The following is a 25,875-nucleotide window of genomic DNA, read 5'->3' as shown; positions in this document are numbered from 1 at the left end:
GCAGGAGACGTGCCCATCATCTGCCCTGCATTTACCACAGAGGGCAGAAAGTCACTGCACTGTGCTATATGTAATGCCAGATGGCACTGAAGCACCTGCACTATCAGGTACTACTTGTAACATAGTGCAGGGCCAGGTAAAATAGCACCATTAGGAGGTGCCTTCCCTGCTGCTCCATTCCCTCCCCTCCCTCCACACATCCAGTTTTCTGCCCCTGACAATGTTCAGTCCATCTGATCTCTCTTCCATCAATGCCTATGCCCTGTGATCCCCCACCCCTGACAATGTCCATACCCTCCAATCCTCCTCACAGCAATGTCCAGACCCCTGGGCCCCCTCCTGATAATGTTCATACCCCCAATTCACCCTCCCCTGCTGACAATATCCTCCAATCCCCCTCCTGACACTGTCCAGTACCCCAGTTCCCCACTGACAAAATCCTGGCCCCAGAGAAGAAGTTCCATCTTCCTCAAGAATAAGATCTGCCCCCCCAGATTCTGAGCTTCCCCCCACCTCCAATTACCTCCAGGGGTCTACATAGTGGGTTTGTGGTGGCTGGGCAGCAGCTAAGCCTCCGTGCTGCTGGCCAGAACTGTGCAATGATCCAAAATGTCCACCACAACCCTTAGTGGTCATCTTAGCTGCTGCCTGACCACCATGAACTCACCATGGAGACCCCCTGGTAGGTCTGGAGGGATCAGGAGGTGGGGAAAGAATTGATTAGAAGAACAGTGCTTATTTTCAGGGGATGCAGGGCTTTTTCTCTGGAGTTGAAAGTTTGTCTGGGGGATCAGAGGCCTAGACACTGTTGGGAGGGGGATTGGAGGGTGTGGACACTGTTGGGACAGGGACAGGGAGGACTGGACATTTTTGGGACGGGGATTGAGTGGACTGGACAATGTTGGGAGGGGGGATCAGAGGGTATGGACACTTTTGTGAGGCAGACAGTGTAGAGTAAGCATTGTTAGGAGGGGGATCTGAGGGTATGGACATTGGTGGAGGAATTGAATGGGGGAGTGATGCAACTACACCTCCCATGTAAGATCCCATGAGCTACCAGCTTGTCCGTAGTGCAGATGCACTTACTGCTTCTTCTTGTGGTGGCAGTAAGTCCGGCTGTGGTATCAGCAGTCATGACAGCTAGCATGCAGTACAGATCCACATGCTAGCTGTCACAACTGACCACTCCTCTGCCTGCTCATTTCATGCCCAACTCTTGCCCTCTCCTATATTAGGCAGCTAATGCAGCATTTTTACTATGAAGGCTCCCTTTTTAGTTCAGGAGACAGTGCAAGGGCTTATTAAAAGGGTCCCTTAATTAGGAGGCTCTTAGTTCACTTAAAACCTTAGCTACATTTTTCACACTGTGCCACAGCCAGGAGTATCATGCATTCTGGACTGTGTCAATGAGTGAAAAATGAAAAACAAAGAAACAAAAAATGTTTTGTATGTAGTAATGGCTGCCTAAATTTAAAGGACCCTCTGGCCCGAATCAGAGGTTCCCTCCAAGCTTCTCCTCTGGAGGGACCTCAACACCCTGGTGGCCCAGTGGACCTGACACCCAAACTCTCCCCAGCCGTAATGCAGGGCTCAAATGTTTTCAGTTTCATCTTTGAAACCCTGCCCCTTTCCAAACCCAACCACTTCCAAATGAGATGTGCAAATTCACAAGTTCACCCCCACTTCACCATGACACCCTGCAAGCACACTGACGCACCCCACTGGTGCAGGAAGGCTACGGAAGCAGGAACAATCCTCCCTTGCTCCTGCAACAGTAGCTGCCTTCTTCAAAATGGTGGTAGTGACCCCAAGAGGTTGTTTTGCAGTACTACTGCTAGGTGGCCAAATTGCCAAATACAGGCACATGCTCCTTATTAATTGTAATCTACTCAGAATGTAATATGTGACAGAATGCATTTTCTTAATAAATAAAAAATCAACATTTTGATATTTTTGCATATTTCCAAGCATTTTTCTCTATTTTTTGTACAAAGGCAAGTCACTTTGCATTTAGAGGGCCCTATAGAGTGAATGAGAAACCTCTGGGCAAGTCACTTAACCCTTTATTTCTTCAGGTACAAATAGAAATCAAACAAAATAAAACATGGAAAAGAAAATAATTGCCAAATACAGGCACATGCTCCTTATTAATTGTAATCTACTCAGAATGTAATATGTGACAGAATGCATTTTCTTAATAAATAAAAAATCAACATTTTGATATTTTTGCATATTTCCAAGCATTTTTCTCTATTTTTTGTACAAAGGCAAGTCACTTTGCATTTAGAGGGCCCTATAGAGTGAATGAGAAACCTCTGGGCAAGTCACTTAACCCTTTATTTCTTCAGGTACAAATAGAAATCAAACAAAATAAAACATGGAAAAGAAAATAAGATGATACCTTTTTTATTGGACATAACTTAATACATTTCTTGATTAGCTTTCGAAGGTTGCCCTTCTTCCTCAGATCGGAAATAAGCAAATGTGCTGGCTGACAGCACATTTGCTTATTTCCGATCTGAGGAAGAAGGGCAACCTTCGAAAGCTAATCAAGAAATGTATTAAGTTATGTCCAATAAAAAAGGTATCATCTTATTTTCTTTTCCATGTTTTATTTTGTTTGATTTCTATTGATAACCTTAAGAGTGGACTAACACGGCTACCACACTCCTCTACTTCAGGTACAAAATAAATACCTGTATATAGTATATAAACCAGTTTTATTTTAACCACAGAAAGGTGGTATATCAAATCCCCTCGCCTCTGTTAGTTACCATAAAACAGTGTTTAACTGAATTCTCTTCTCATGGGTTATATTAAGTCCTATTTCAGGAGCATATTTTTTCACAGCCAACCCAGCAGCAGAAGCTTAGGGTGGACATGTAAATTAAATCGTCTACCTGACATTAACCTCCCTGTTTACTAAGCCACTTTGAATGGGCTGTGTCAGCATTGCTGCATGGCAGCTGCTAGCGTGGCTTAATAAACAGGGGGTAAAAGTGTTAATTGAAGCTTAAAATAAAGGACAGTTGTGAAGGATTTAGCTCCACTAGCTTCTATAAACTATAAACTATCATTTCTAATATACTGATTCACTTGAAGCTGTCCAAACCTGCACCACCAGTTCTAAAACCCAATATTTTATACTACAGCTAAATAAACACTGCCCTAGTTCAGAAGAGTGCCCATACTGTTATTTGATATCAGCACTATCATTTGAGTTTTGATCATTTTACAAGTCCAGTTAGTATTCATTTTACAGATGATTTCTGATAGTCACAAACTATTGATATTTACCAAAACTTACCATTATTTTATCAGGATTCTCTCTGTTCATTATGAAGTCATAACCTAAAACATTCACTTGAACAAGGGTGACATAAGACACCGTTTTTCTGCCTTGATTTTTATTCTGCACATAAACTTGAAAGTCAGTTAGGTCTTCGCTCTTTTTCACCAGGCCAGCAAACAGATATAGACATGTACCTTGGAAGTCATATCTGAGGTTATCAAAGGTAATATAGTGAGGGTCTCCGGAAGCTGAGCAGGTACCATAGGTCAAAGGATAACAGTCCTGGATTCCTTTGACAACATCACACTTCTCGTTGGCTTTGCATTTCGTGGCCCTGCATTCAACTTTCATTGTCATTGGGTTACAAATGCATTGCTTCATACAGTTCTTATCTGCCCAAAACTTCTCATTGGCTCCATAGATCCGGCCTTCAAAGACACAGCCACAGCTGCTCTTAGGGACACATTTCCCCTCATTCAGCACAAAGCCATCATTGCATTCACAGGTTTCCACACAGGGTTCAGCACATTGGGCAGCATCATTGTTGCAAGTACGTGGGCATGCATTACCACAGGCCTTGTACTGGCTGTTGTCAGGACATTGCATTGCTAGGGAAAGAGAAATCAAAGAGGGAGCTTGTGAATTAGATGTTTCTACTCAATCACTGCAATACAGGGCAAATAAATGTTTCTTCAAAATGCTAATTTCAGCAAGAGCATGATGTGAGTAAATAAGGAGGAAATTTTGCTTAGTCCTCCTGTACTTAGTATAGTCTTTAAAATATAAATATTGACACTTCAAGGCTTCACTGAATTGGTTGCATTTATACATAAAGAGGTAATATTTTTAAAAGGATGTACAAATCAGAATTGAGAAGACAAATTTGGAATGTCTTAAATTCTACTAGTAATTTTAGAACAGGATCTGCCAATGTAGAGCCCATTCTAAATGCACACAGCGATGGACATTTATGTACCAGTTTTAATGGACAGGAGCATCCATTTTATAACTATAAATGTCTAAAATATCAACAAGGTCAACACAGGGCACATATATGTGTATGCTCTAAAATAGCAACATGCATGTGTATGTGCTGGAATATATGTTTGTGTTGGCCACATGTACTTTTCCTGAAGCTGTCATAGAGCCTGGTATCCCTCATCAGTTTCACTTTCAGGGGGGGCATAAGCCACAGAAGATTAATGGGGAGACCTCCCCTACTCTCTGCAGTAGAGCACTGCTTAATACTAGCATTTCTGAAACATAGATGTCCTGAGTAGAAGGTGTAAATTCCAACATCAGTCTGTTTGGATACAGACGTACATTTCCCTTATGAAATAGGCAATACAGGTTATTTTTTAGCTCTGCCCTGGCTCTGCTCACATCACACCCAGACCACATCCCCTTGCCATATGCACATTTTAGAATTTTAGAGATGTATATCCTGGCTTTGGTGGGACGTTATCAACGTAGCACAACTTATGGTAAAATAACCCTACTTAATGGTAGCCCACTTTGATAACAAAGTACCGTGACTACTGCAAGAGGTAACAGCAGCCATTTGGAAACACCATCTGCAAGAGGCAGGAATGAGGGGGCTTCGCTCCTGCCCACAATAATCCCCAGGGACATCAGGTAGGCCCAAGGAGACCTACCTAGACGTGGAGGGGGGGGCTCATTGTAGGGAGGACCTTTTTTCCCATGGGCTGGGAGGAGGGGAAAGAGTAGGAGGAAGGAGGCTATTTTGAATGCTGGGAAGGGGATGTGGGAGGAGGTGCTTTAAAGTTAAAAAATAGTTATGCAGGTCCCATCCAATATTCAGCTGGGGCTGCATAATTGTGTTATGTAGGTCCTGGCTGAATATTACCTGGTATCCACATAGGCTGTGGTGGTCAGATATTAGCCCCCCCAATATTCAGTGCCGGTTGCCGGACATGAACCAGCACTGATAACTGGGGGCTAATCTAGCCGGTGACATCACACAGCCGGCTGAATATCAGGGTTTTTTTTAATTTTTAATATGTTTTTCAAAATAATGCTCAAAGAGGCCTGTAGCATTTTTTTGTTTCATTTCCTGTACAGTAAGCCTTGCCCAAAGCATTTACAGCCTAAGTAGGTAGCGGAGGCAATGAAAAGTGAGGCATCTCCAAATTTACCCAAGGTGCTTTAACATGTCTGAGCAGCCCCAGAAGTGTGCTTCCCCTGTCTTACTGCACAGGAGAAATTAGCTAGAGAGAGGTGGATGGGGGGAGTTTGATTGGTGCAGGGATTTAGCAGCTAGCACAGGAATGGGCAACGATGATCCTCAAGGGCCACAACCAAATCGGATTTTCAAGATGTCCACAAGGAATATGCATGAGATTGACTTGCATGTACTACTTACATTGTATGCAAATAGATCTCATATATATTCATTGTGGAAATGAAAAACTGACTGGGTTGTGGCCCTCAGGTTGCCCACGCCAGAGGTAAGAGAAGGTTGCTTGCTTTGACAGGCAATCCCATGAAGGCTGAAAGAAGGGAAGTTTTGTTCTTCCTGCCCACCCTGGGAAGTTTTGAGTGTGGTAGAGAGGGAAGAGGTGTGAAAAAGGGGAGGGTTGGGGGAGTTACAGCAATGTTTTGTTTAGTTATTCTAGAAGGTAGCCTAATGACTTTGAAATTTTGCAATTTAATTAGGAGAGAGGTTGGGAGCTCATGGACGTTACTGCCAATAGGAGAGAGGTTGGGAGCTCATGGACGTTACTGCCAAAGTTATTCAAAGTCGTTAACTCGCAACAGGATTGTGAAAATTTACAAGAGGACCTTACGAGACTGGGAGACTAAATGGCAGATGATGTTTAATGTGAGCAAGTGCAAGGTGATGCATGTGGGAAAAAAGAACCCGAATTATAGCTACGTCATGCAAGGTTCCACGTTAGGAGTTACGGACCAAGAAAGGGATCTGGGTGTCGTCGTCGATAACACGCTGAAACCTTCTGCTCAGTGTGCTGCTGCGGCTAGGAAAGCGAATAGAATGTTGGGTATTATTAGGAAAGGTATGGAAAACAGGTGTGAGGATGTTATAATGCCGTTGTATCGCTCCATGGTGCGACCGCACCTTGAGTATTGTGTTCAATTCTGGTCGCCGCATCTCAAGAAAGATATAGTAGAATTGGAAAAGGTGCAGCGAAGGGCGACTAAAATGATAGCGGGGATGGGACGACTTCCCTATGAAGAAAGATTAAGGAGGCTAGGGCTATTCAGCTTGGAGAAGAGACGGCAGAGGGGAGACATGATAGAGGTATATAAAATAATGAGTGGAATGGAACAGGTGGATGTGAAGCGTCTGTTCACGCTTTCCAAAAATACTAGGACTAGGGGGCATGCGATGAAACTACAGTGTAGTAAATTTAAAACAAATCGGAGAAAATTTTTCTTCACCCAACGTGTAATTAAACTCTGGAATTCATTGCCGGAAAATGTGGTGAAGGCGGTTAGCTTAGCAGAGTTTAAAAAGGGGTTGGACGGTTTCCTAAAGGACAAGTCCATAAACCGCTACTAAACGGACTTGGAAAAATCCAAAATCTCAGGAATAACATGTATAGAATGTTTGTACGTTTGGGAAGCTTGCCAGGTGCCCTTGGCCTGGATTGGCCGCTGTCGTGGACAAGATGCTGGGCTCGATGGACCCTTGGTCTTTTCCCAGTATGGCATTACTTATGTACTTATGTACTGCCAAGAGCTCCATAGGGATTGGGTATATTCTGACATTACCACAGACCACGACGTTTGGAAAGACTCTCCCCAGAGTGCTTTGTGCACATTAACCATGGTTTGTTCTCACTGACTGACAGGGTGTCCAATATGGATGTGGATGCTGGGGGAAATTAAGTGGATGAAGTAAGTGAAGGTTTGTAATTGTAAGTTTTGGGACCAAAATTGGGATAGCATTGTTGAGTTTTTAGTCTGAATGAATGATTGGGATAGCATTGTTGAGTTTTTAGTCTGAATGAATGAGTCTACATTATATTATTAATAAAGCTGTGGCATTTTGGCAACACAATTTCTGGTGTTTGTCTTTTGAAAAAAGGGATTGCGAGAATGGGGCTTGTGAATGTCAATGTTAGGGAAAATGATTGCCCAGAGCTGCAAGGAATGTCCATAGGGGATGTGGCATTTGAACCTAATTTTTTATTATTTATTATTTATTTATGCATGTATTTATATGTAAATAGGATATTTTTCCAAACAACCCAAAAACATTCTACTGTTGCAGAAACTTCTACTTGAAATTTGAGACATTTTTGAGTAATTAATTTTTCAAATGGATAGAGCTCCAGTGCATTGAGCTGGCAAAACATTTGAGCTCTTAATTAATGAAACTCCAGAATTCATTCAGCCAACAGCTCAATGGCATCAAACACTTCATGAATTCATCAAGGATGAAGGAGGACACTTTGAATGCAAATTTTGAATTAATTAAGAAAAACCCATTAAACTAATATATTTTCAAAGGTCATACTAAACTTTTAAACAATTGGAAAGTATTATGAAACTGTGTAAAGGGTCCCCTTTTTTTGGACACTGTGTATTTTATAAATATTCCAGTGAATATTCAGCACTAACTGTTGCTGGCTAAGTTAGACTTGGATATTCAATGCCAGACCGTGTCCAGGCACCAGCATTACATAAGTACATAAGTATTGCCATAATGGGAAAGACCAAAGGTCCATCAAGCCCAGCATCCTGTTTCCAACAGTGGCCAATCCAAGTCACAAATACCCGGCAAGATCCCAAAAATGTACAAAACATTTTATATTGCTTATCCCAGAAATAGTGGATTTTCCCCAAGTCCATTTAATAACGGTCTATGGACTTTTCCTTTAGGAAGCCGTCTAAACCTTTTTTAAACTCTGCTAAGCTAACTGCCTTTACCACATTCTCTGGCAACGAATTCCAGAGTTTAATTACTCATTGAGTGAAGAAACATTTTCTCCGATTCGTTTTAAATTTACTACATTGTAGCTTCATCGCATGCCCCCTAGTCCTAGTATTTTTGGAAAGCATAAACAGAAAGCTTCACATCTACCCGTTCAACTCCACACATTATTTTATAGACCTCTATCATATCTCCCCTCAGCCACCTTTTCTCCAAGCTGAAGAGCCCTAGCCGCTTTAGCCTTTCCTCATAGGGAAGTTGTCACATCCCCTTTATCATTTTCGTCGCCCTTCTCTGCACCTCTTCTAATTCCACTATATCTTTTTTGAGATGCGGCAACCAGAATTGAACACAGTATTCGCGGTGTGGTCGCACCATGGAGTGATACAAAGGCATTATAACATCCTCATTTTTGTTTTCCATTCCTTTCCTAATAATACCTAACAATCTATTTGCTTTCTTAGCTGCAGCAGCACACTGAGCAGAAGGTTTCAACATATCATCAACGATGACACCTAGATCCCTTTCTTGGTCCGTCACGCCTAATGTGGAACCTTGCATGACGTAGCTATAATTTGGGTTCCTCTTTCCCACATGCATCACTTTGCACTTGCTCACATTAAACATCATCTGCCATTTAGACGCCCAGTCTCCCAGTCTCATAACATCCTCTTGTAATTTTTCACAATCCTCCAGTGATTTAGCGACTTTGAATAACTTTGTAACATCAGCAAATTTAATTACCTCACTAGTGACTCCCACTCTAGGTAATTTATAAATATGTTAAAAAGCAGCGGTCCCAGCACACAGCCCTGGGGAACCCCACTAACTACCCTTCTCCATTGAGAATACTGACCATTTAACCCTCCTCTCTGTTTTCTGTCTTTTAACCAGTTTTTAATCCACAATAGAACACTGCTTCCTATCCCATGACTCTCCAATTTCCTCTGGAGTCTTTCATGAGGTACTTTGTCAAACGACTTCTGAAAATCTAGATACACAATATCAACCGGGCCCGGCTCTCCTTTATCCACATGTTTGTTCACCCCTTCAAAGAAATGTAGTAGATTGGTGAGGCAAGATTTCCCTTCACTAAATCCATGATGACTTTGTCTCATTAATCCATGCTTTTGAATATGCTCTGTAATTTTGTTCTTAATAATAGTCTCTACCATTTTGCCCGGCACCAACGTCAGACTCACAAGCTATAATTTCCCGGATGTCCTCTGGAACCTTTTTTAAAACTCGGCGTTACATTGGCCACCCTCCAATCTTCCAGTACCACGCTCAATTTTAAGGATAAATTACATATTTCTAACAATAGCTCTGCAAGCTCATTTTTCAGTCCTATCAGTACTCTGGGATGAATACCATCCGGTCCAGGAGATTTGCTACTCTTCAGTTTGTAGAACTGCCCCATTACATCCTCCAGGTTTACAGAGAATTCATTAAGTTTCTCCGACTCGTCAGCTTCAAATACCATTTCCGGCACCGGTATCCCACCCAAATCTTCCTCGGTGAAGACCAAAGCAAAGAATTCATTTAATCTCTCCGCTACGGCTTTGTCTTCCCTGATCGCCCCTTTTACTCCTCGGTCATCTAGCGGTCCAACTGATTCTTTTGCTGGCTTCCTGCTTTTAATATACCTAAAAAAAATTCTACTATGTGTTTTTGCCTCCAACACAATCTTTTTTTCGAAGTCCCTCTTAGCTTTCCTTATCAGTGCTTTGCATTTGACTTGACATTCCTTGTGCCCTTTCTTATTATTTTCAGTCAGTTCCTTCTTCCATTTTCTGAAGGATTTCTTTTAGCTCTAATAACTTCCTTCACCTCACTATTTAACCACGCCGGCTGTCGTTTGGTCTTCCGTCCTCCTTTTTTAATACGCGGAATATATTTGGCCTTGGCTTCCAGGATGATGTTTTTGAACAGCATCCATGCCTGATGATTAAATTTTTGACCCTTGCAGTCGCTCCTCTAAGTTTTCTTTTCACCGTTCTTCTCATTTTATCATAGTCTCCTTTTTTAAAGTTAAACGCTAACGTATTTGATTTCCTATGTATACTTACTTCAAAGCTAATATCAAATCCAATCATATTATGATAACTGTTATTAAGCGGCCCCAGCACCATTACCTCCCGCACCAGATCATGCACTCCACTAAGGACTATGTCTAGAATTTTTCCTTCTCTTGTCGGTTCCTGTACCAGCTGCTCCATAAAGCTGTCCTTGATTTCATCAAGGAATTTTACCTCCCTAGCGTGTCCCGATGTTACATTTATCCAGTCAATATTGGGGTCATTGAAATCACCCATTATTATTATGTTGCCCAGTTTGTTTGCGTCCCTAATTTCCTTTAACATTTCTGCATCCGTCTGTTCATCCTGGCCAGGCGGACGGTAGTACACTCCTATCATTTTCCTTTTTCCCTTTACACATGGAATTTCAATCCACAGTGATTCCAAGATGTGTTTTGTTTCCTGCAGAATTTTCAATCTATTTGATTCAAGGCTCTCGTTAATATACAATGCTACCCCTCCACCAAGTCGATCCACCCTATCACTACGATATAATTTGTACCCTGGTATGACAGTGTCCCACTGGTTATCCTCCTTCCACCAGGTCTCAGAGATGCCTATTATAACTAATTTTTAATTTAATGCAATATATTCTAAATCTCCCATCTTATTTCTTAGGCTCCTGGCATTTGCATATAGACATTTCAAACTGTTTGTTGCTCCTATTTACATCATGCTTAGTACTTGACAGTACTAATTTGCAATCTTTTGTCTGATTTTTATTTTTATTTAGGGACACCTGATCTACTACGGTCTCTTTTGCAACCTCACTATCAGGATACCCTATCTTCCCTGTTTTGGTGGTATCTTTGAAAGATACCTTATCCCGAACCATGCGCTTTTGAGCAACTATCGGCCTTCCCCACATTTCTAGTTTAAAAGCTGCTCTATCTCTTTTTTAAATGCCGATGCCAGCAGTCAGGTCCCACCCTGGTTAAGGTAGAGCTCATCCTTTTGGAATAGGCTCCTCCTTCCCCAGAATGTTGCCCAGCTCCTAACAAGTCTAAAACCCTCCTCCCTGCACCATCATTCAGGCATTGAGACTCTGGAGCTCTGCCTGTCTCTTGGGCCCTGCGCGTGGAACAGGTAGCAGTTCAGGAAATGCTACCCTAGAGGATCTGGATTTGAGCTTTCTACCTAAGAGCCTAAATTTCGCTTCCAGAACTTCTCTCCCACATTTTCCTATGTCATTGGTACCCACATGTACCAAGACAGCCGACTCCACCCCAGCACTATCTAAAATCCTATCTAGCTGACGCGTGAGGTCCGCCACCTTCGCACCAGGCCGGCAAGTCACCAAGCAATCCTCACGTCCACCAGCCACCCAGCTATCTATATGCCTAATGATCGAATCACCAACTACAACAGCTGTCCTAACCTTTCCCTCCCGGGTAGCACTTGGAGACATATCCTCGGTGCGAGAGGATAGTACATCCCCTTGTTGGCAGGTTCTGGCTACAGGAGTACTTCCTACTTCACCAGGGTAATGCTCTCCTTCTAGGAGACCTCCCTCCTCCAAGGTAGCACATGGGCTACCAGACTGGAGGTGGGACTTCTCTACAACATCCCTGTAGGTCTCCTCTATGTACCTCTCTGTCTCCCTCAGCTCCACCAAGTCTGCTACTCTAGCCTCAAGAGAACGGACACGTTCTCTGAGAGCTAGGAGCTCTTTGCATCGGGTACACACATATGACTTCTCACCAACTGGGAGATAATCATATATGTGACACTCAATGTAAAAGACTGGATAGCACCCCTCTCGCTGCTGGACTGCTGACTCCATCTTAGTGTTTTTGAGTTTTTCAATAATTTAAAACCTGCTACAGTATTAAGGATATTAGCCTAATATAAAAGTGCCTTTTAGTTTATATAGAGGGGCATAATATATATAGAGGGGCATAATCGAACGGAAACGCCTATCTCATGGGCGTTTATCTCCGAGAACGGGTCCGTGAAGGGGCGGGCCGAACCGTATTTTCGAGAAAATGGACGTTTTTGAGCTGGGCGTTTGTTTTTTTTAGCGATAATGGAAACTAAAAACGCCCAGCTCAAAAACGTCCTAATCTGAGCCATTTGGTCGTGGGAGGGGCCATGATTCGTAGTACACTCGACCCCCTGATATGCCAGGACACCAACTGGGCACCCTAGGTCAGTGCGGTGGACTTCAGAAAAAGCTCCCACATTCATAGCTCCCTTACCACGGGTGCTGAGCTCCCAACCCCCTCCCCCAAAACCCACTACCCATAAATGTACAACACTACCATAGCTCTTAGGAGTGAAGGGGGCACCTACATGTGGGTACAGTGGTTTTTGGAGGCCTCCCATTTACCAGCACAAGTGTTACAGGTGGGGGGGGGGGGGGGGCTGGGTCCACCTGGCTGAAGTGCACTGCGGTACCCACTAAAAGTGCTCCAGGGACCTGCATACATGCAGGCCTCTAGGACTTGTTACTGCTGTATAACATTGGCACACCAGTTTACACCTGAAGACTAATCTCTCCGAAAACGTCCTTTATTGGAATAAGCACGCTTACTCACAGTTAATTGCAGATCAGAGGTTGTGCCCCACCACTGGCAACGAGTCTCCCTGGTAGTGAGATTAGCAGGTCAGAGCTGGCAGAATGCTGTACAATGCCCTCTTTCAGCCACATTCAATGTAAGAACTAAGTTCTCTAACGTGGCTAACACATGGAAGGGATCTAAAACTGGCTAACAAAAATGGCCACTACCTCATGGACTACCGGAAACACAACAGGGCACACTCAGTAGGCAGGGGGAAAAGCACCATGGGAGAAGAGCCTACCAACTATCAATATCTTGAGACTGTAACACAAGCTAATGAAATCACTGAGCCCAATACCCTACACCTACCACAATGTAATGCTGATGTGACCCTGTAGTGCACCCGAGAGCCACATCTGACCCAGGGAAAGGCTGTGAGAGGATCGAACATATTCTGCTGTCATGGAGGTGGGTACGGCATTTGAGGGTGCCACACAGGCTGGGAAAAAAGTTTGTAAAGTGGGTTTTTTTGGGTGGGAGGGGGTTAGTGACCACTGGGGGAGTCTGGGGAGGTCATCCTCGATTCCCTCCAGTGGTCATCTGGTCAGTTGGGGCACTTTTTTGGGACTTGTTCGTGAAAAAAAAGGGTCCAAAAAAAGTGACCCAAAATCGCGGTAAAAACGCCTTTTTTTCGATGATCAGCTAAAGACGCCCATCTCTCCTCGGCTGCTAACCACGCCCCAGTCCCACCTCCGACACGCCTTCGACACGCCCCGTCAACTTTATTCATTTCCGCGACGGAGTGCAGTTGGAAACGCCCAAAATCGGCTTTTGATTATACCGATTTGGGCGCCTTTGCCAGAAAAACGCCCATCTCCCGATTTGGGTCGCAATAGAGGCGTTTTTCTCTTTTGATTATAAGCAGGATAGTATATTGTATGATTTAGCTAGTGTTTCCTTCTTAGATGGTAATGAAATGTATTTAAAACTCTGTAAGAGTACTCCTCGCTTGTTACCCTAATTACAATAACTGACTATAAATGAAGAGTTGTCCTAGGGGTGGGAAGACTAAACTAGATCCTGCAGTGCCTGTTAGATTCTATCTGTTAATGCTGTGGTACAAAGTTTTTAAAACTAAGTGGAAAAGACTATGGCGATTAGTTGATAAAATTTGCTTTTTATATTTTTATTTTGCCTAACACTAACCTACAATTCCTCCTTTAAACCCGAATCTTTAAGTTCCCAAAGCAAAATAGCATTCACTTACCAGAGAAATGTTCTCTTCTCTCGGAACTTCTCAGAAAGTTGATTATATGGGGTATGACCAGACTGCTGTTGACTGCTGTTTACTGCCATACTTATGTGGGACCTGGCTGATATTCAGGCAAGACCCACATAAGATGCTAATATGGAAAAATGACCTTCAGTGGTAGTACTGTGAGACTATCGCTAGAGCTCTCAGCAGCCATCTTAGCTTCTGGAGCTGCTAGAGTCAGGAGCAAGTGTGGATCTCACTTATTCTGGATAACCTACTGGACCACTAAGGATGTAAGGTAGGTCCCGGGGGTGCTGAGCACAGGGGTCTGTTCACAGGGAGGGGGATCTGTTCATGGAGAGAGGAGGGATGATCATGGGGGGGGGGGGGGGGACCTCATTATAGGACAGGTCAGCCCATGTTGGGAGAGTGGAGGGTACGTGTTAGCTCCTTTTTCTTTTTTTTTCTTTTTTTAATAGAATTACTCCCTATAGCCCAAAAGAAGGACTACAACTTTATATGACGTAAAAATACCACCAAACGGGCAGACTGACCATTTGGGCAACTGGGCAGTGCCCGAGGGCCCAGAAGCTCTACCCAGTTGCCCTTGCTGCCGCTGCTCTAAAAAGAAAAAGATAAAGCTGCCAGTACAGAACCCAGTGCTTAGAACACTGACAGCGAGGCTTGCTGGAACCTCAACCTATGACACACTTCCTGCTGCAGTGGGAGAGGTTCCAGCAGAGCCTTGTTGTGTTGCAGTATGCGGCTCTGTACCAGCAGCTTTATCTTTTTCTTTTTAGAGCTCAGAAGCGCTGCGTCGATAAGAATCGATAAGAAGCCTCAGTTTGGAGCGAGGGGGGGGGGGGGGGGGAGACAGAACCCCATAGGACTAAGGAGGTTAGATTGAGAACAGGGGACAGCATGTTTTATGGAATGCAGTGGTATACTATAAGGTTTTCCAGTGCAGATTATTTTTTTTATTTATTTGTTACATCAATGTGGCTTACATAGTACTGTAAAGGCATTCGCCAAGTCCGGTTGAGAAACAAATACAAGGTTATGTTGTGGTCGGATGAGGAGGGAGGGAATGAAGATTGCATATTGTCCAGTATGATCATTGGTATTACTGTGTTGCCTGGTGTGGGGGTTTACGTTGGATCGGTGGGGTAAGCCTTTTGAAGAGGTTGGTTTTTAGTGATTTCCTGAAGTTTAGGTGGTCGTGGATTGTTTTCATAGTTTTTGGGAGTGCGTTCCATAGTTGTGCGCTTATGTAGGAGAAGTTAGATGCATAAGTTGTTTTGTATTTGAGTCCTTTGCAGTTTGGGTAATGCAGGTTTAGGTATGTTCTTGATGATTCGGTTCTGTTCCTGGTTGGTAGGTCTATAAGGTCTATCATGTATCCTGGGACTATGCCGTAGATAATGTTGTGAATCAGGGTGCAGATTTTGAAGATGATTCGTTCTTTGATTGGGAGTCAAAGTAGCTTTTTTTGGAGGGGTTTAGCACTTTCGAATCGTGTTTTGCCAAATATCAGCCTGGTTGCTGTGTTTTGGGTGGTTTGAAGTTTTTTTGTGAGTCGTTGTTTACATCCCGCATAAATTCCGTTGCAATAGTCTGCATGGCTTAGGACCATAGATTATAGTAACAGTTAAGATGAACCCATCAGGAAACAGGATATCCTCACTGAAATTTGGCCATCTGTATTCAGTGTATTGTATAGAACAGTGTGGAAAAATTAGCACAAAATATAGAGTTTTTATAACTGTTGTGACTACCAGCTACAATAATTTTTGAAGCTGTTTTAGTGATATTCAGTTTTTATTTCATGATATTTATATCTACATATGGGAAGCTTTCAAATGAATTAAAAAGCTGTCTAATAAGTTTAAAAAAATCTTTTGTCCTCTACCTTTTAAGGCACTGCCTATCCAACTTGAACAGTTTTAGAATTTTTACAGATGGTCTATGCATAGGCAGTCCGTTATTTCTAATAATCTTCCCTGGATATGGTGTAAGGGGAGTTTGAGGGGGCATGCTGGTCACAGAGGAATGACAGGGGGGGGGGGGGAGAAATTGTGGAACATTCTGGCCTGGGTATGGAGGGGTGGAAAGGGAGATCAGGAGGACATGGTGGACGCAGAGATTGTGGGACGTGCTGGGAATGGAGGAATGTGGGAGAGGAAATGGGGGGGGGGGGGGTCCTGCTGGCATGGAGGAGGGTGGAAAGGGAGATTAGGGTGACATGCTGAGAATGAAAAAAATCAATGAGTGGAAAACATTAGGAAGATAGGAGGAGAGAAAAACATGGCAAATGGACAGGAGGCCCTAGACAGCGATCTAAGAGATAAGAAGGATCAGAGACTGGAGAAAAATAATGTTATTTTCCATTTATTGATTGCAATGTGTCAGTTTTGGGAATTGACATTTGCTATCTTTATATTTTGTACTGTACAAGGAAAGGCAACTTTTTATATTTCTCAGGTGTTGTACTGCATTTAGCTAATTGATTTTTTACATATTTCTACTCTTAGGGGCCCTTTTACTAAAGCTTAGTATGTGCTAATGGGAATTAGTGTGTGTTAAGTGCCCTGTGGCCCAGAGGTATAAAATTGGACACGCATCATTTAGCACTGCCAATTCCATTAGCACTCGCTAAGCTTTAGTGAAAGGGCCACTTAGTTTGTGGTCACTTCTCCTGTATTTATGTTTGCAGGTGTGACCAAGGCCGGATATTCTGTTACTATTGATTGTTGGGACCTGTAGGTAGTAGTAATCCAGCTTGTTCAATTTTCCCAATAAGTGTATTGATGCTCTGGGCTCACTGCGATATTTTCAATGCTGCCTTTTCCTAGGAAGGTCCTTGTTGGTGCTGTTATGGAATGGTAGATTTGTGTCATACAGGTCCCGAGTGACTTTTGTAAGGTTTTGTATAAATTCATAATATGCCTGTTACTGAAGAGAGGTTATGTTGTTGTGTTCCTTAGATTAATGTTTGGTTTTCTCTTCTTCTCCTCATTGATGTAGATTTTGTGATGTTTGTCAATCTCTTTGTAAGTACTGTGTTGTAATTCTTTGTAAGTACTGTGTTGTAAATTTTTGAATAAAAAACAATTATTTTCTATTAATTAGATTCTGTCAGTTTTAAGAATGTACATATGCTAGAGCTGGTTAAGACTTGGCAAAGACCCGCAAGACAAATCTCACTCATTTGGCCTTCAATCTCCAGCATTGCGTTGGTAAATCTTCAGCATTGGAATGGGCCACCCTTGGTGTCTCTCCCCCCAAACAAGCCACTAGACCATCCCTTCAAGGTAAGGGCTGCGGAGGCGGTGGCAGCATGTATGTGGTGGTGGGGGGGCAGTGGTAGCATCTGTGGGTGGGGCAGCAGCAGTAGGGTGGGGCCCAGAGTACTCTCAGTGCCCGGGGGCCCAGAGTACTCTCAGTCCGCCCCTGCCACCAAGAGCATTTTTTCTTTACTTTATACAGCTATCATTCATAAATCAACATTGCCTAAAACAGGATTTCCCATGTTTGTTCTGGGGATCCCAGAGCCACTCAGGTGTTCAAGATACCCACAATAACTATGCATGAGACAAATTGCAAATTTACCAATTTATAGTAATTTTGTGGATATCCTGAAACCTTGATTGTCTATGTTGTCCCCTGGATTGGCAAAATACCATAGGAATTCAGAGTCCATTTTCTACCCTGATAATTTACAACAGAATATTGTTAAGACTAGATGGTGAGAAAAGAGAGGTAAAAAAGATGACAATGAGCCATGATAAAAGGTTGGACAAACTAATTGCAAGTGTTTTGTACTAAAATACTAAAACTGAATACTGAAAAAACTGTTTTCTTATGGGTGGGAAAGGAGAAAAATTTAAACTCTGATCTCTGTCTGACTCTGAATAACAAACCTATTTCTTTGTCTAAATTTGTGGGTATCTGGGTATATGGTTGGAATCGGGTTGAAGTTGTGAATCACAAGTCTGCTGAGTTATTTCTTCCACTTTCATTAAATTGCATTTTATTCATCTTGAAGGGGCTCTTTTACTAAGCTGCGCTAAAAAGTGGCCTGCAGTCTTCTTTTTCTCTGGATTGTTTCATTTTGTGTATGTTCATTTTTAAAAAAAATGGAAGTATTTATTCATATCAATGTTTTAGGTTTTATTTACTATTATTATGCTTCATGTTATATGAATGCTGTTGCTGTTTTGTTCTTTATATTAGCTTTTCACTTTAAAATCACATCACATTTGCATAGCATTTAAATTTTAAATTTTATATTTGTTATATATATGTTTTAAGCTTTATTTACTTTCAAGATGTTCATGTTTCATGACATATGAATGCTCTAGCTGTTTTGTTCTTTATTTTCTCACTTGATATTTGCATAGTTTTCAGATTATTTATTTATTTATTTATTTATTACATTTGTACCCCACATTATCCCACCTATTTGCAGGCTCAATGTGGCTTACAGAGTGTTATCATTTGTTTTTAGTGTTATATTCTTTTATATTTTGTTTATATATTGTTTTTATTTGTAGACTCCTGATGTAGGCCCTTTGGCCGAAACACAACATTGTGTCGAGTCAGTTTGGTTCATCTTCACTCTGGAACTCCTGGTTTTTTACCCACTGTTTTGTTGTACTGCAGTCTTCTTAACACATGGGTTTCCCGCTCGACTGAAGCCACTTTTAATGTGGCTGTAAAATGGCCACAATTTCTTTTTTTTCTATTAATGTCCACATGCTGATTTACCAAGTAGCGTGTGACCATTAGCGTGTGAGCCCTTACCGCCACCTATTTACTAGGCGGTAAGGGCTCCCACGCTAATCAGGCAGCATGCAGCAATTTATCTGTTCTACCTGAGGGCACACCTACTCTCTGTCTCCAAACACACCCCACACTAAAAAATAAAGCCTATTTTTTTATTGTTTGGGTAATGTGTAATGATTCCAAACCTACCGTGGGACACCTGAGCGTGTCCTGTGGTAGTACCTTTTAGTGTGTGGTAAACACAGGTTAGAGCTTGTAGCCACTTAGTAAAAGGGGTTTTAAGATTATTCATGCTTCTGTTTCTCTAAATTGGATTATTATAATATTTTGCATATGGACATCACAAAGAAACAAGTATGTCATTTACAGCTCATACATAATACAGCAGCAAGGGATGTCATCTTAAATTGTGTATAAAATTCTGTTTTTCTTTTAAGATACTTCATGGAATAAGCTCAGGCTATTTATTTATTTGTTCTGATTCAGTTATGATCAAGTTTTAATCCTAAGTGGTCAGCACAACTTAATAAACTTGATGTTCCTTCTGCTGGTTTCATTATGTTAGCATCTGATTCTAAAAAAATGTTTAAAACAATTGCTCCCGTTTATGGAATTCTCTTCCACTTTTATTGAGAATTGAATGTAACTATTTGAGGTTTTGTAAACTATTGAAAACCTGGTTATACTCTAACCCCCTGTTTACTAAGCCATGCGGCAATGCTGATATAGCCCATTCAAAGTGAATGGGCAATGTTGGCATTAGCGCATGGCAGCCGCTAGCACAGCTTAGTAAACAGGAGGGTAAATATGGGAATCTATCTTTTCTTCTCTTTTTTTTTTAAAGTATAAACTGTCTAGAGCTTTCAGTATTGATGGTATAAAAGAGTTTTTATATTGTGTATATGCCATCCCTTTTTTAGTTTGCATAAGATTTTAGGACTTGTACAAAAAAATCATTCCTTAAAATAAGTGTATTTACAATCTGTTCAAAACATCTAGAAATTATACTGTAAATCGCTATGGGGCTCATATCAAACTGCAATAAAAAGTGGTCTTAGCGCATACTTATGCGGGTCATTCCCATGCGCTAAGGTCGTTTTTACTGCAGGGGTATAAATGGCCAGTTTTTCCATTATTGGTATTAATGGCCACACACTAATTTTGCCATTAGCATGTGGCTATTAGTGCATGAGCCCCTACTGCCAGCTATCATGTAGGCAGTAAGGGTTCACATGCTAACCATGCGCTAAGCGGTTAGCACACGTCTATGTAACTGTACTAATTGAATAGCACAAAACATGCCCACTCTCCACATCCAGACCCTCCCCCACATAGGTAGCCCATGCACATGCAAAAATTACCACAGGACGTCTAAACCTGCCCCACAGTAATCCCTTTTTTGCTGTGGTAAGCTGAACACTTTAGTTAAGAAAAGCAAACATACTAAAGGTTGCATAGATACTGCTGCTAGACTTAACCCAGTCCTTTGTTATGGACTTCTATCCTTTCATCCCTGGTCATTATTTGTCATTTAGGGCCCTCTTTACTAAGGCGTGTTACCGTTTTTAATGCATCTACAATTAGTGCACACACAAGCTGTGTTGGCGCCTATAAGGATATTGTAGGCACGTACACTGTTAACGTGCGTACATAGTTAACGCATGTTAAAAATGCTAACACGCCTATAACATGGCTTATGGGTCCTTTTACAAAGGCGTGCTGAAAACTATCTTGCAGTAGTGTAGGCGCGGGTTTTGGGTGTGCGCCGATCCATTTTTCAATGCGCCTGTAAAAAAGGTCTTTTTTTATTTTTGCTAAAAATGGACGTGCACCAAAAATGAAATTACTACAAGATCCACATGGTAGGCGGGCAGTAACTCCATTTTGGCACATGTTGGGTGCGCATAGACGCTTACGCAGTTTAGTAAAAGGGCCCCTTAGTAACCAGGGCCCCTAATGCTTTACTTACGGCATCCAGCTATTTTCCTCCATTCATAGATGACAATGTTCTGCCTCTGGCAGGCATCAGTGTATATCTTCAAGGCTTGGCATAGGGTTTGCTTGTAGCCATCAGTCATGCACATATCGTACACACAGTTATCCATGTAGATTTTAGGGTCAATGACAGCATGGCACTCCCTGAAGGGGCCATCCACCAGCTTGGTGATCAAGCCACAGATAAGCTCACTCTCAAACGTCTTCACTATATCCTGACTGCAAGCCTTGCACTGTCCATTGCAGTCATGCCAGCAAAACCTGTCACCATCTTCCACTTTCCAGCTTTTTCCAAAATCAATAGCGTTGGGGGCTACCACTTTCTCTGAAGTCATAAAATCATCATTTGGGTTCCCATTGTAGTTGCCACACATTCCGCAGACACTCTCAAAGTAGCTGCTTGAAATTACTACTTTTAAGTAGTAGTTCCAGTCATAATATACTTTCAGACCAAAGTCAGTCTGAACAAGAAGAGAGCCCCCTGTCTGGTAAAGTTGAAGTTTGCCATCGTTTAAAGTGATAGGCAAACGCAATTGCTGATTGTCCACCTACAAGAAGAAGAATATATCAATAGCTGTTAGCACCACCTTCATCATTGTTGCCATCATTACCTTTGCTATAGTGTCATAACAACTATAGACTGGCTGAAATCTTGCATGCACTGCACAAAGTCATCATTAATCTATTTTCCCACTGCAAACACCTTCAACAATAACATCACAATAACAATAGTTATCATGATGATCAGCCAACACTTTTGTCAAGCTCCTTCGCCAGTAGGGGTGTGCACACTGGGGAGTTTCCAGGCTTTTTGTTTTGTTTTTTCTCTGTTTCAGTTTTAGCAATTACTGTTGCAAATATTGTGTGCTGATTATTGACCCCATAAAATGAATAAAACAGAAACAAATTCAAATAACAAAATCAGTACAACAAAAACAATAAGTCATAATTATATACATCCATTTTAAAACATTCTGACCAGCTGAACACTGGAGCCCATTCCCACCAATCTGGCCTTTTTGGCTGGCTGAATCTGATTTTGTGGTTACAGATATACTGTAGCGTGGGAGAGGGATAATTTTTAAATAGGCAGATCTGACTGGCTAATTGCCAGAGTAAGTGGCTTAAACCTTTTGAAAATTGATTATACTGGGGATTAACCTCAATGTATTTAATGATGATACACCTGTAATGCAATTTTAAATGGAAATTCCAAGAACAGGGAGTCTAAGTTGTCATCATGGCATCTGAATCAAAAGTCTTCTATTGGATCATTAGGAAAAGGTCACTGTCATTCTGAAACAGCATCCTCTGAAATAGTCATCATTAGAATCACTCACTCTTTCTAAATATTTTTTATATGCTGAAGTTAGCAAAATTCTCTGTGTAATTTATTAAATTCAAAATTTTACTGAATATGTTATTATAAGATTATAGCCTTCATTTGCCTTCTTGACACCCATCACTATATTCTATAGCCCTCATTGTCATGCGGAATGCATTAAGATGCTATAAAGCCAAACTAGACTAGTATTTCATGATAGCATTGACTTAGGTAGAAAATCAGTCCAATTGATATTAAGACATATCTGTTCAGGTAATGTAATGGTATCATCTTTCAAAGGATGGATTAAATATCAGAACAAACTGGCAATTCAACAATGTATGAGAACCAAATATTTTCACCTTACCTGCACTAAGCCATTTTGAAATCTTGTAACAGATATAGTGAATCCATAGATCTGCATTGTCACAAAGCTGACATAAGAAACCTTAGAGTAACCACCCCGGTTCTCATTCTTGGCTTCTATGTTGAAATCTGGAAGTGTGGCATCATTTCCACAGTATTTGGCAATGGTGTAGGTGCAGGTACCCTGGAAGTCATAGTTCTTGCCATCCCAGGTGTGGTAGTGAGGATCACCCCAGCCCCAACATACTGCTTCAGAGTCTGGGATGCACACAGGTTGACCACTCAGGATCTTGCATTTCTCCTTCTTCCTGCACTGTACTGTGTTGCAGGAAGCCACTGGCTTACCTAGGAAAAGTGACATAAAGAAAACATGAAAAGCTACAGCATGAGTTAGTCCAGCTATAGTCAATATGGCTGGAAGCTCTTCTGCCCTACTGAGGATTACTACATGAATAATTCAATAGGTAACTTTCTGTTTACCCATATGCAACTTTTTTGCTGAGACAACTTTGCTTCCATTTGTGATGACATTAGTGGTTGTAAGGATGTTGACCTGACTTTGTGAAAGAACTAGAACTTCATATAAAAAAGCAACCTCTTGTATTCCAAAAATTGGTGATAACAGAAGAGAAAATATATTACAACAACAAATAAAAAGACCTATGAATAAAACCAAAAGAGGAAGCAGGGAATTCAAGAAATTTGCACATTGATTTTTTGGAAGGTAATCAATAGAAATAAAACAAAATAAAACATGGAAAAGAAAATAAGATGATACCTTTTTTATTGGACATAACTTAATACATTTCTTGATTAGCTTTCGAAGGGTGCCCTTCTTCGTCAGATCGGAAATAAGCAAATGTTGGTAGATGACAGTATATATGACTGAAACATCAAAGCATTTCAGTGACAGTCTAACAGGAACTTTAAAACAACACAGGAACGTAAGACCTTTGAAGTCAAAATTATTAAATACTTTGACATCCACCAGACAGGACTTAACAAAGATCTAGGTTTTCTAGCCCATTACAAAACATAAAATTGTATTGCCTTGTAAATTGTATTGCTCTCCTGTCTCCCTGAGTCTCACCTACCCACCCCATCCTGTTAGACTGTCACTGAAATGCTTTGATGTTTCACTCATCCCCTGTCTCCATGCATATAGACTGTCACTGAAATGCTTTGATGTTTCACTCATATATACTGTCATCTACAACATTTGCTTATTTCCGATCTGACGAAGAAGGGCAACCTTCGAAAGCTAATCAAGAAATGTATTAAGTTATGTCCAATAAAAAAGGCATCATCTTATTTTCTTTTCCTTGTTTTATTTGGTTTTATTTCTTTTGATGATTACCTTTAAAAGTGGACTAACACGGCTACCACACCTCTCTACTCAAGATGATTTTTTGAAGAATCTAGCTAGCAGTACTGGTTTTGAGGTGGCAATCTGGAAAACATACAACTAAAATATATTGAAAAGTGCAAACAGCATATATTGTATACTTACTGGCAGCGCACATTCCCATTGATCCATAACCATTCATGTGTGCAGTTCCAAAATTCAGCAGCCCAAAAGGCATTTTGGGATTGTCTAGTAGGTGGAAACTGAACCCTGGACCAAAGTTATATTCACCCCAGCTATACTCGGTACCTGCAATTTGCTCCCATTTAACAGTGTTAAGCAGCCTCTTATCAAAGGCAATTTGGGCAGTTGCTGATGTCTTTGCTATTATAAGTGCATAGTTCTCAAAATCTTTTAGTCCATAGACATAATAGGCTGAGCAGTATGATGCAACATCTGGAACAGACATGAGGAAAGGGTCATATACTACCCCCTTTCTGCTATCCCAGCCTAAGTCCAGCAATGTGACCTGAATTCCCATGTCGGAGGTTATATAAAGGGGTGTAAATGCTTTAACTTCCAACTGCAGAAACTGTCCTGCTACCAAGTTCCTGCTGTCCTTGGTGTTCCCACTTTGGTAGACCACTTGCGTGGGCTGGGAGGCAACAACATAGGCTATATTTGACTTTGTCTGATAGGACGGGGTGGGCACAACATATGTGGTACCCCAATTTGGGACTGGCAGGAGTTGTTCATAAACATGGTTACACTTGGTGTGTTTCATGGCACAGCTGTGCCCTGTCAAGACAGCTACTGGCTTTTGGGATACAATTCTGGTGGCTGTCAAGTCAGATTTGCTTTGGAGCTGGACAGCCTCAAAAGCTGCGAGTGTGATGGTAAGTTTGTCCCCTGCATTATAGGTCTTTCTCTGGTATGTAACAGTCCCTTTCAAGTAGATATCAACTGAGTTTGCATCCTGATATGTTGCAATGAAGAATTCTTTGAAAGCATCTGATGGCTCCCCATCAGGGGTTACAAGATAATATTCAGTGCCCAGTTGTGTCACAGGATACACTATACTTGTGTCAGCAGTATTCAGTTTATAGTTGCTGGATAGAACTGATACATCTTTGTCAGCCTGAATGATAACGGTATTGCAGGTCTTGGTGCTTCCAGATACTTCTATTGATGGTGGAACCTGGATAGACATGGTTTGCCGCTCATTCATTGAAAACACTTTCTTAAAGTTAGACTTATTTATGGAAACGGTAACAGAAGTAGAGGCACTGTAGCCAGTAATTATGACCTCAAATCTGCCTGAGCCATAACTAACTTTGTAGTTCTCCATGAAGCCTGTGATGAACTCCCTTCCCTGCGGTCCCGCTAAGCAGACACCTACAGGAAGAACAACAGAAGAGAAAAGCATCAGCAAGCTGTTTAAAAATATTTACAGAGGTTGAATCAGGTACAAAATGAAAAAAATTGTATATAAAATCTTCCATATTACCTGTAGTACTTAGTTGCCTAAGTAGAGGCTGAGTGGGGAACTTATCAACATAAGCTACCATTGACATGCTATTTTACTGTTAATCCCAGTTATTAGTAAGTAGGTCTCATTATATAAAATGGGACCTGTGCTAAAATGGCACAAGTTAATGATAAAATAACCCATCTTAACGGCAGCCCACAGTTGATAACCACGCCTCTTAGTTAGCTAGATTCCATGCAGTGAATTTTTAACCCTGGAAAGCAATCATATTCATTAAGAGGCAGATTTTAGGTAGTATGATGAGAGGGGAATATAGACATTCAGGTCAAGATGTGGAGAATCCCCCTATTATTTTAAAGGAGGCATTATCAAACACAGAGCCTCTTGTAAAATGGGTGCAAGGCTGTATGCTGATGGCTCCCCATGTCCAGAGGGAGCAGCAGTTTTATAAAGCTGCATGTGGACAAAAACAATGTGCATGGGAGCAGCTTCTTAAAATAGCTCCTCCCTTACTGCATGCATACTCA

The 25,875-nt window shown here is 41.6% G+C and overlaps 1 pseudogene; it reads right to left on the bottom strand.

Moving 5' to 3' along the window:
* LOC115476806 overlaps positions 1-25,875 on the bottom strand; it is a 638,208-nt pseudogene that overhangs the window by 154,098 nt on the left and 458,235 nt on the right.

Source organism: Microcaecilia unicolor, chromosome 8 (assembly GCF_901765095.1).
Source record: "Microcaecilia unicolor chromosome 8, aMicUni1.1, whole genome shotgun sequence".
Lineage (NCBI taxonomy): Eukaryota > Metazoa > Chordata > Amphibia > Gymnophiona > Siphonopidae > Microcaecilia > Microcaecilia unicolor.
Note: the sequence above shows the minus strand (reverse complement) of the source record. Positions and strands in the feature narration are given on the sequence as shown.